A 10,362-nucleotide genomic window follows, 5' to 3' on the forward strand; every position below is an offset into this window, starting at 1 on the left:
AAAACCCTTGATTAAACCTAATGGATCACAGAAAACTTTTGGGAATCTACTTCCCCAAATAGAAGGATCATCAAAACATGTTGACTCATTGACAATAGATACCGGTTCTTTTGTGCCTGGTCTGAGGGTCATCCCGAATAAACCTTGGTGGTACCACCCCAGGATATTTAACCCTTTAATAGCGACATAAATTTTCCTAGTAATAGATTTCTCTTTGAACACTAATGTGCTTTCAAAAAACCCTCTTAATTGAATCTTCCTTCATAAGATACAGGGCTTCTGTCAGGAGGTTAAAGATGTCTATTACCCCACACAGATTCAAACAATTCTTCGGTAATCATTGTCATGCGCGCTCCTGAATCAGCGAGAAGCTTCAACGTTTTTCCATCCACTATTATGTTAACAATCGGATCCACACACTCCTCACAGTCATCCTTAACTACTAACATTAGATCGCTCATTGAACTTACAACTTCTGTATCACTCTCCGATTTGTTATTCTCCTCCCACACAGCATTAATATTCCTCCTGGCAGTGCACACTTTGGAAAAATGACCTTGTTTACCACAATTTCTACAGGAAGCATATCGAGCAGGGCATACTCGTGAATTCGGAAAATTAGAAGGATACCCACACTTTGAACACACATTCTTCTTTTGAGGATAAAATTGTTTTTTCTCTTGTCTTACTGCAGGCAATTTCCCTTTAATCTCATTGCTACCTCTCTCAGGGACACTATTCTTTTCTGCCCCAGTTTTCCCTTCATTAACAACACCGATAGTAGATTTGTCCAACCTAAGCTCATTTGAAGACATTTGAGATAACTCAATACTCTTAATGATGGAAACAGTTTCTTCAAGTGATGGATTCTTTAAAAGTCAATAGTTTCTGTAGAACTTTTTTATCTCTACATCTTACTACAATGTGATCTCTGATGAGTTGAGACGTAAAATTCTCAAACTCACATTCAGAAGCCAAAATACGTAGAGAAGCAACATATGACACAATACTCTCAGACGTTAGTTGTTCTCTCGTAAAAAAATGTATGCCTGGCTACCACCAAACTCTTTTCGACATCAAATTGCTTTTCTAACATCTGTATTGCTTGATCAAAATCATGTAATGGTTCAACACCCTCTACCGGTTCAGGTAATGGTAAATGTTCTAACACCGCCTGACCCTCAAAACCCAAGTTGTGTTCAAGGATGAATCTTTTACGTTCAGCACTAAATCTAAGACCTCCTATAGCTCCTAGATATTTCGTAAATGCCCTGTACCATACCTTCCACTCTACTGGTGGGTCTCCTGGAAGCTGTAGGAAAGGAGATGGTGCTTGTACATTCTGCATGATAAAAACAAAATCCTACGAGGAACAAGCTTCACACTTATGCAGAAATTCAACTAATATTCTCCCTTTCACAGAAAATATTCTCCTTTTGCTTGGTGAATCAGAAAAAACTAATATAACTCTATACTGTATTTTTAAATAGATAGCTCAACAATTAACCTATTTATCCTTTTTAACCAAATTGTTGAAAGGAAAACAAAAAGATAAATACGTGATGTAATTCAAAAATCATTGTATAACATAGAGTTAGCCGAGTTCTTCAGCAGCCGGCATGAAAGGGTGAAGATCAACGGCCTCCTCCAAGCTCAACGGCCTCCTCCAACATCACGCACCTCCAAAAGCGATACCGGTCAGCAAGATCAGCAAGCCACGACCACACAGAAAGGTAAGATGAATCAAATTCCTTACGTTTTCCACACGAGTAGCCAGATGGTATCACGTAGAATTGGATCTTGAGTTTTCTCGCACAGGAGAAAATAGACTTGTTTTAAACGATGTAGCTGCTAGCCGAGACCGAGTGTCCCATCGGCATCCTGGATATACAGCAGAAAAAAGATGGATCTCACAATGTAAAAGCAGGAAACAGTCTTTGCTCTTTTCCCCTGAGAAAAAATTATTCTGGAGAAACAGCTATTAGGTATAGCTCTGCACACATGGGAATAAAGATGAGCGGTATACAGTATATCCCAAACGAGTCGCCAATTGGAGTGACCACTATCACGATAGTATGAGGAGAGGTAAGCTTTATTACCGCTCATCAACAACAGCTTCCAGGGAGTGACCACCTGTTTCAAGTATAGACATTCCATCACCAAGGAGATGACCGAACATACAGCAAGCAGTGATATCACCAGTATAGATATTACACAGAGGCACAAGGCTACTTCGACACAGTATTGCAGGAAAAGCAGAAAAGACTTCGATCGTCGTGCTGCCTGAGTGAGGGCAACACAAAATGGCGGCGGGGCACAAAATGGCGGCGGGGCACAAAATGGCGGGTCGATACGATCGCGATCGAAACTCGAAGTTCCTCATACTGCTCCCCTGTAAATCAAACAAAGTACAATTCCTATTGCCTTTTTCAACTGTTCTAGATCCAGGAACTCATTACTGAAAAGTCTTTAATTCTTACCTGTACCAGGCTTGCTTGTTTCTAAAAAAATAAACAATATATTTTTATACAAAAACAATTGGCCTAGAGTTCAGTTTTTGAGTGTTTGAATTAATTTGCTGACTGAGTGTGTACATCAAATGCTTAACACTGTCCTCTGATACTGTCTTACTCCTCGACCAATCTACCACTTTAGAGAGTAAGGTTCTATCTAACCTTAGCCTCTGCCTACCTGGAGACTCTTGGACTCTATACACACTGTACCTCACTTTGGTGCAGTATATATAGAGACAGTTTCTTACATTGGTGGATCAGCGGGGGGATACACAACTTGCATTTGTTGGACTACTTGGTTACCACCTGATCACACAACAGAACTCTTAAGATTGCCTTTAGAATTCAGAATTTTCAAATTGGCATTTTTTTCCAAACTACTAAAAGTCTTGTGAGGGCCTTGCTTAAGTCCCTTTACAATTTTAGAAAATAAAAAGTCACTATAGTCAAGGGTAAAGGGATTCAGACGTTTTGTTAGAATGTCTCAGAAACAGAACCCAGCTACTAGAGAAAATAACCCTGACATTCAGGACATGGTTGAGGAGCTCGACCTCACCCCTTATCTTCACTTGTCTTTCAAAGAGATAAGGTCCGTATGTAAAGTTAAAAATATACCAATGGGCCAGATTCAGGGGGTCTAACAAAACCCAGAACCAGTCCTGGATTGATTTTGTAGACTACTCAGTAAAGACACTAGCTGGTTAGTTAACTGGACACAATGTGCATGACTTTACAAGTGTTTATGAAGGAACCTATTTTAAGTCATTGCATGAATGAAAAGTTGCATCAGCATTTGGTAGACCCAGTTCTAATTTCTCCCCAGTAATTGGTAAAGAAGGCAGACCACTGAGTCAAGACTAGGGTGACTAGGACAGCCACTGGGGGTGACCAAAAGAAAGGGGTTATAAAACCTCCCCAGGGGAAAGGTGGTGAGAATCCCCAAGATAAAAAGTCTGAGTCTTCCAAAGGGCCCCAAAAACCTGCACGGGGTGGGTCCCAAACTACTCCCTATACTCCAGAGCCATATAGGGGAAAACAATTGATCCTGCAAAGACCTGGTGTAACAACTGTAAGAAGTTGGGACACTTAACTGGAGACAAGGATTGCCCTAGCAAGAAGGCCCCTAGTCCCACAGCTACTCCTGGTGTAGCCAGTCTCCACATGAGATCAACAGTGTGCCCAGAGCAAATCAGGTTGCACACTGAAGCAGTTCTAGTTTCAGAGGGGGAAGTTGAGTTTGCCACTGTAGCTGTGTGGCCACCCAACTTAAAGAAATACTTGTAATACCCTTGGATCAATGGAACTAGGATAGAGGCTCTGAGGGATACAGGTGCCAGTGTCACTATGGTGAGAGACACACTGGTTTCCCCTCAGCAATATTTGATTGGGCGTACTTACCCAGTCACCAATGCTGACAGTGTTACCACTAATCATGCAATGACTATGGTGACATTAGACTGGGGGGGGGGGGGGAAGATTACTGGCCTGAAACAGATAGTGGTCTTTCCAAAGCTACCAGCTGCATGTCTGCTTGGCAATGACCTGGAAACCTCAGCCTGGGCTAAGGTTGAACTAAAATCCCATGCAGCAATGCTGAATATCCCTGAATTGGTGTGTGTAAAACCAAGAGCACAGAGCAAAAGGCAGGGTGAAAAAGTGTTAGAGCCTGGAAGAATGGCCCAACCCACCAAGAGAAAAGGTAAGAAGACTGGGGAACCAGCTTCTGTTCAGCAACAGGATCAGGACACCTTTACTCAGGGAGAGGACTTGGACACCCCAGAGGGAACTGAGCCCATGGAGCTTGACCCTTACCAGGTTGAACTCTTAGGCCCAGGGGGACCATCTAGGGAAGGGCTGTGCCAGGGGCAACAAGACTGTCCCACTCTTAAAAACCTGAGGCAGCAAGCTGTTTCAGAAGCAAAGGGAGATGTCAGTGGTACCCACAAAGTTTATTGGGATGAGGGATTACTGTACACTGAGGCAAGAGACCCCAATCCTGTAGCCACCAGGAGAGTGGTAGTGCCACAGAAGTACAGGGAGTTCCTCCTAACTTTAGCTCATGACATCCCCCTAGCTGGACATCTAGGCCAAACCAAGACTTGGGAAAGCCTAGTTAGCCACTTTTACTGACCCCAGATGTACCAAAAGGTGAAGGAGTTTGTCAGCTCCTGTCTTACCTGTCAGGCCAGTGGCAAGACAGGTGACCACCCAAAGACCCCCCGATACCATAGCCTGTGGTGGGGGTCCCCTTTGAAAGGGTAGGTGTGGACATAGTGGGACCACTTGAGCCTCCCACAGCCTCAGGGAACAAGTTCATACTAGTGGTAGTGCATCATGCCACTAGGTACCCTGAAGCAATTACACGTTTTAGGACTACTACAGCTCCTGCAGTAGCCAAGGCCCTCGTTGGTGTCTTCACCAGGGTAGGGCTTCCTAAGAAGGTGGTTTCAGACAGAGGTTCCAACTTCATGTCTGCTTACCTGAAACACATGTGGAAAGAGTGTGGAGTGCAGTACAAGTTTACTACACCCTATCACCCACAAAACAATGGCCTTGTTGAGAGATTTAACAAGACATTGAAAGGCATGATCATGGGGCGCCATGAGAAACTCAAAAGGAAATGGGATGTCCTCTTACCATGTCTGCTTTTCGCTTACAGAGAAGTGCCACAGAAGGGAGTAGGGTTTTCCCCCTTTGAACTTCTGTTTGGCCATCCGGTGAGGGGACCACTCTGTCTTGTAAAAGAGGGTTGGGAGAAGCCTCTTCAAGAGCCCAAACAAGATATTGTGGACTATGTGCTTGGCATAAGGTCCAGAATGGCTGAGTACATGGAAAAGGTATCCAATAATCTTGAGGCCAGCCAGGAGCTTCAGAAGCACTGGTATGACCAAAAAGCTGCTCTGGTTGAATATCAACCTGAGCAAATGGTATGGGGTTTGGAGCTAGTGGCACCACAGGCACTCCAGGACAGATGGAGTGGCCCTTACCCTATCCTAGAGAAAAAGAGTGAGGTCACCTACATAGTTGACCTGGGCACAAGCAGGACACCCAAAAGGGTCACCCATGTGAACCGCCTAAAGCTCTACAATGACCATGCTGACATCACCATGCTGATGGTGACTGATGAGGAACAGGAAGCAGAGAGTGAACCTCTCCCTGACCTCCTCTCCTACAGCCCAAAAGATGGGTCAGTAGATGGAGTTGTCTTTTAAGACACCCTCTCTGCCCAACAGCAGACTGACTGGAAGCAAGTCTTGCAACAGTATACTAAGCTCTTTTCATTGTCCCTTGGTCTGACAAATTGGTGTATCTATGATGTGGACACTGGTGACAGTGCACCTGTCAAAAACAAAATCTATTGACAGTCAGACCAAGTCAAGGAAAGTATCAGCAAGATGCTAGAGTTAGGGGTTATTGAACCCTCTGAGAGCCCCTGGGTTTGCCCAGTGGTTCTGGTCCCCAAACCTCACCCGCAGTGTGGAAAGAGAGAAATTAGGGTTTGTGTGGACTATAGAGGGCTCAACTCAGTCACCAAGACAAATGCTCACCCTATCCCAAGAGCAGATGTGTTGATAGATAAGTTGGGTGCAGCCAAATTCTAAAGTACCTTTGACTTAACTGCAGGGTACTGGCAGAGTGGCATGGCCCCAGGAGCAAAAGAGAAAACAGCATTCTCCACACCTGATGGGCACTATCAGTTCACTATTTTGCCCCTTTGGTTTAAAGAATGCCCCTGCCACCTTCCGGAGGTTGGTGAATCAAGTCCTTGCTGGGTTGGAGACCTTTAGTGCAGCTTATCTTGATGATATTCCTGTCTTTAGTTCCACCTGGCAGGATCACCTGATCCACCTTGGGAAGGTTTTAAAAGCCCTGTAAACTGCAGGCCTAACTATCAAGGCATACAAATGCCAGATAGGGCAAGGCACTGTGGTGTACTTGGGCCACCTTGTTGGTGGAGGCCAGGTACAGCCCTTACAGCCCAAGATCCAGGCCATCCTGGACTGGGCAGCTCCAACAACCCAGACCCAAGTCAGGGCATTCCTTGGCTTGACTGGGTACTACAGGAGGTTTGTGAAGGAATATGGGTCCATTGTGACTCTCCTCATAGAACTCACCTCCAAGAAGTTACCCAAAAAGGTTAACTGGACAATTAGTTGCCAAAAGGCTTTTGACACCCTGAAAGAAGAACTGTGCTCAGCACAAATTCAGAACGCTCCAGATTATGCCAAGCAGTTCATAGTGCAGACTGATGCCTCTGAGCCAGGGAGCAGCGTTGGAGTGGCATTGAGAGGGAGGCCTTTGCTGTGGTTTGCTCCCTGAAGAAGTTGAGACCATACTTGTTTGGTACTCACTTCCTAGTTCAAACTGATCACACACCTCCCAGATGGCTAATGCAAATGAAAGGAGAAAATCCTAAACTGTTGAGGTGGTCCATCTCCCTACAGGGAATGGACTTTGAAGTGGAACACAGGCCTGGGACTACCCATGCCAATGCGAATGGACTTTCCAGGTTCTTCCGCTTAGACAATGAAGACTCTCTTGGCAAGGTTAGTCTAATCATCTTTCGTTGGGGGGGGGGGGGGGGTTGTGTGAGAAAGTGTCCTCTTTCTTGCATGGTATGCCCCCACTTTTTGCTGAATTGCTGATTTTCCTTGACAGAGTGTGCCCTGGTCTCCTGCTAATCAGGTACCCAGGGCCTATGCTCCTTCCCAAAAACTGCATTGAAGCCTAAACCCAGTTGGCATCTCTGGCCACATGTCAGCCCCTGGTAAATGGTACCACAGGTACCCAGGGCACTGTGACAAGAGAAGGCCTCTAAGGGCTGCAGCACTTATTGTGCCACCCTCAGAGGCCCTGTACCCTGACACTCACACACTGCCTTTGTAGACTGAGGGGCATATTATCAAGGACAATATCGCTGCTTTTGCGGCACTTTTTGCCGAAAAAGCAGCGATATTTTTATCGCCCCATTAGCAAGCCTGCGCTAACATGCTTTAGCGCATGCTTTCAGGCACTTTTTCCATCGCCTTGCATGTCAGCGATAATTATCGCTAATGACATGCAAGGTAGGTGTTCCATACTTAAACTCCATTAAAAGTCGCAAACTCAACATCGCCCTATTATCAATGCGGCCGAAGCGATAAAACTCGCTCTAACCGCAGTTATCGCAGAAATTAAACTCCTGTTGAAAACCTGACTTAACCATCTTTCAAATGGGAGGTGGATTGTTGGGTTAAGTCTACACTTGCGTATTAGCAAGCATTTTCATATCGCTATCTTTTTTTTCGCAGGATTTCTCCCGCTATCGCAGGTTATCACCCCTATCGCTGGATTTTACATCACCTATTGGCAGCGTGTTGATAATACGCCGCCAACAGGGCGATGTAATCCAGCGATAATAAAAACCTCGCTAAACGAGGATTGCGATAATTGTCGCATTCCGTTGCCAATATGTCCCCAAGCGCCTTGGTGCAGAACAAAGTGAAGAGTCGACATGGCACACATCCCTGTGTGCCATGTCCACAAACTACTGCCCTGGCATACCTCGGTCACCCCTCTAGCTGGGTGCCCTATGCCAGTGGTGAGGGTACAGGAGCATGAGCCCTGTACCCCTACAGTGCCCAAGTCCATTCCTGGGCACTGAAAGTTGAGTGCTGCCATTAAGACTGAGTGTGTACATCAAATGCTTAACACTGTCCTCTGAAACTGCCTTACTGCTCGATCAAGCTACCACTTTAGAGAGTAAGGTTCTATCTAACTTTAACCTCTGCCTACCTCTGGAGACTCTCGGACTCTATACACACTGTACCTCACTTTGGTGCAGTATATATAGAGCCAGTTTCTTATAGCCCCCAATCTTGGTGATTTTATTGTTAAAGGAATTGGCAAAATTGTCACAGAGTTCTTTGGAGGCCTGCGCGGGTATTGTGGGTGGCTTGGAGGTTTGTTCTTTAATGATGTTGAAGAGCTCTTTGGGACTTTTTTTGCATTGTCTAATGCACTGCAGAAGAAGGCAGCTTTTTAATCCCTGATGTGTTTTCCATGTTTCCTGTGTTCTGTTTTGAGCTGGTCAAGGTGGAATATGGATGGGTTAGTCCGCCAAAGTCTTTCAGCAGCTCGGAGTTGTCTTCTTTCAGAGTTTAGGTCTATATTGAAACAGGATCTCGATGGGATGTTCTGACTCTTTTTTGTTTCAAAGGGGCTACTTGGTCTAGGATGGCTGTCATTGTTGCCTTGTAGTGTGTAGTAAGTTCAGTTGTAGAGAGGTTATTCACTTTAGGGCAAGTAGTGTGATCACCCTCTCTTCCAGGTCAGCTATGGGAATCTGTCTTAAACTTCTCACCCAATGAAGGGATTCTTGTGTACAGGGTAAGTGAGAAATCGTTTGGTTAATGTGAAATAGAATGATGTGGTGGTCTGACTAGTCGACAGAAAGGTTGTGGTCAATAGTAATTGTATCTTCATGAGCTATAATGACATCAAGGATTGAGCCTCTGTTAGGAGCTTGTTCTTTGCAGTGCTGGATAAGATTATTATTGATTAGAAGATTATTTAAGGAGTGGATTAGAGTATTGTTCTCGTAGTTGCAATGAAGGTTAAAGTCACCTTATTTAATGTTGTTGGAGTCCCAGAGTGAGCAGTGTGTTATCAGGTCGGATAGGTGTTCTCCGAATGTGTGTGTGTTGCCTGGCAGATGGTAGAGGAGGTGACAGGAAAGCATTTTGTTGTCTTTCATCGTTATGATGGAGGTTAGATATTCAAATGTGTTGTAGGTGAAGGTGTCAGTTTCAGTTATGGTAATGCTGTTCTTGTGGATGATTGCAATGCCCCCACCAAAATTGTTTTGTGATGAACATGATATCTATGTCATGGTTCAGGTTGGTTTCTGCCAATTCTGTTGCATGTTTGTTTGCAGATCTGCAGTTTATAAGCATGAAGTTGGTCGTTCCCTTGTTGTTGAGTTTTTTAGGGGGAGGTGCCATGGGAATATTGATGGGGTTAGCTGGTGGACTCATTGTTCTTGGTGGAATGCGGTCTCTCCCAAATCCAGTGATTACCTGGATAATGGAACTGGGGCTGTCATTAGTTGATGATGAGTCTTAAGAATTGGCAAGACCCGTCGCCTCTGTCAGAGACATTGTGGCACTTCTTCTTTGGGTCTCTGAGGCCAGTTTTTAAAAGGAGTCGAGTTCCAGCTGTGTGGCTGTGTCTTGGGAAGACTTGGGTGTTGATTATTGATGCCTGTGGGTGGTAGGTGTAAGCATTGAGCATGCTCCAGATGTGTGTTTAGGTTAATTAAGATTTTGTTTATACCCTGTATTACTATCTCTAATTAGCTTTCCATCAGAGAAAGTCTCTGATTAATATTCAGTGAGGAGGGGGTAAGGGTGTTTAATTTCAAGCTGTCCTGTGTGAGGCAGTCCAGAGATGGAAAGTGTCTGTCAGTGAGAGTGTGGTTCACTGTGTTATTGGTTACTATATTGTTCATGATAGGTATCGTGGACATGTGTTGTGAGCACTCTTGTCTTGTTTCAGACAACAGATTGTTGAGTGCTGATGGTAGGTTGTGAGAGTCAGTGTATTTGTTAATGGGTCACTCTCACAAATGGCATGTGGGAAAGAGGATCGTGGTAAAGGAAGGTTGGAGAGGGGTCAACAGGGGGTTGGGGAGTTTCAATAGTCACGTTCTTCAGAATTGGTCTGCATAACATGTCTTTAGTGTGAGAATGAGGGGTAGTAGTATAGGCAGAGAGATTGGTGGCAGAGGGGGTAAAGTTAAAGTTGTTGCTGTGAGCCGTGCAATAATTTTGTGTTGTCACTAGTGGGGGCGGGTGGTTGGGGGAGGGGC

The sequence above is a fragment of the Triturus cristatus genome, chromosome 5_2 (genome assembly GCF_964204655.1).
Source record: "Triturus cristatus chromosome 5_2, aTriCri1.1, whole genome shotgun sequence".
Classification (NCBI taxonomy): Eukaryota; Metazoa; Chordata; class Amphibia; order Caudata; family Salamandridae; genus Triturus; species Triturus cristatus.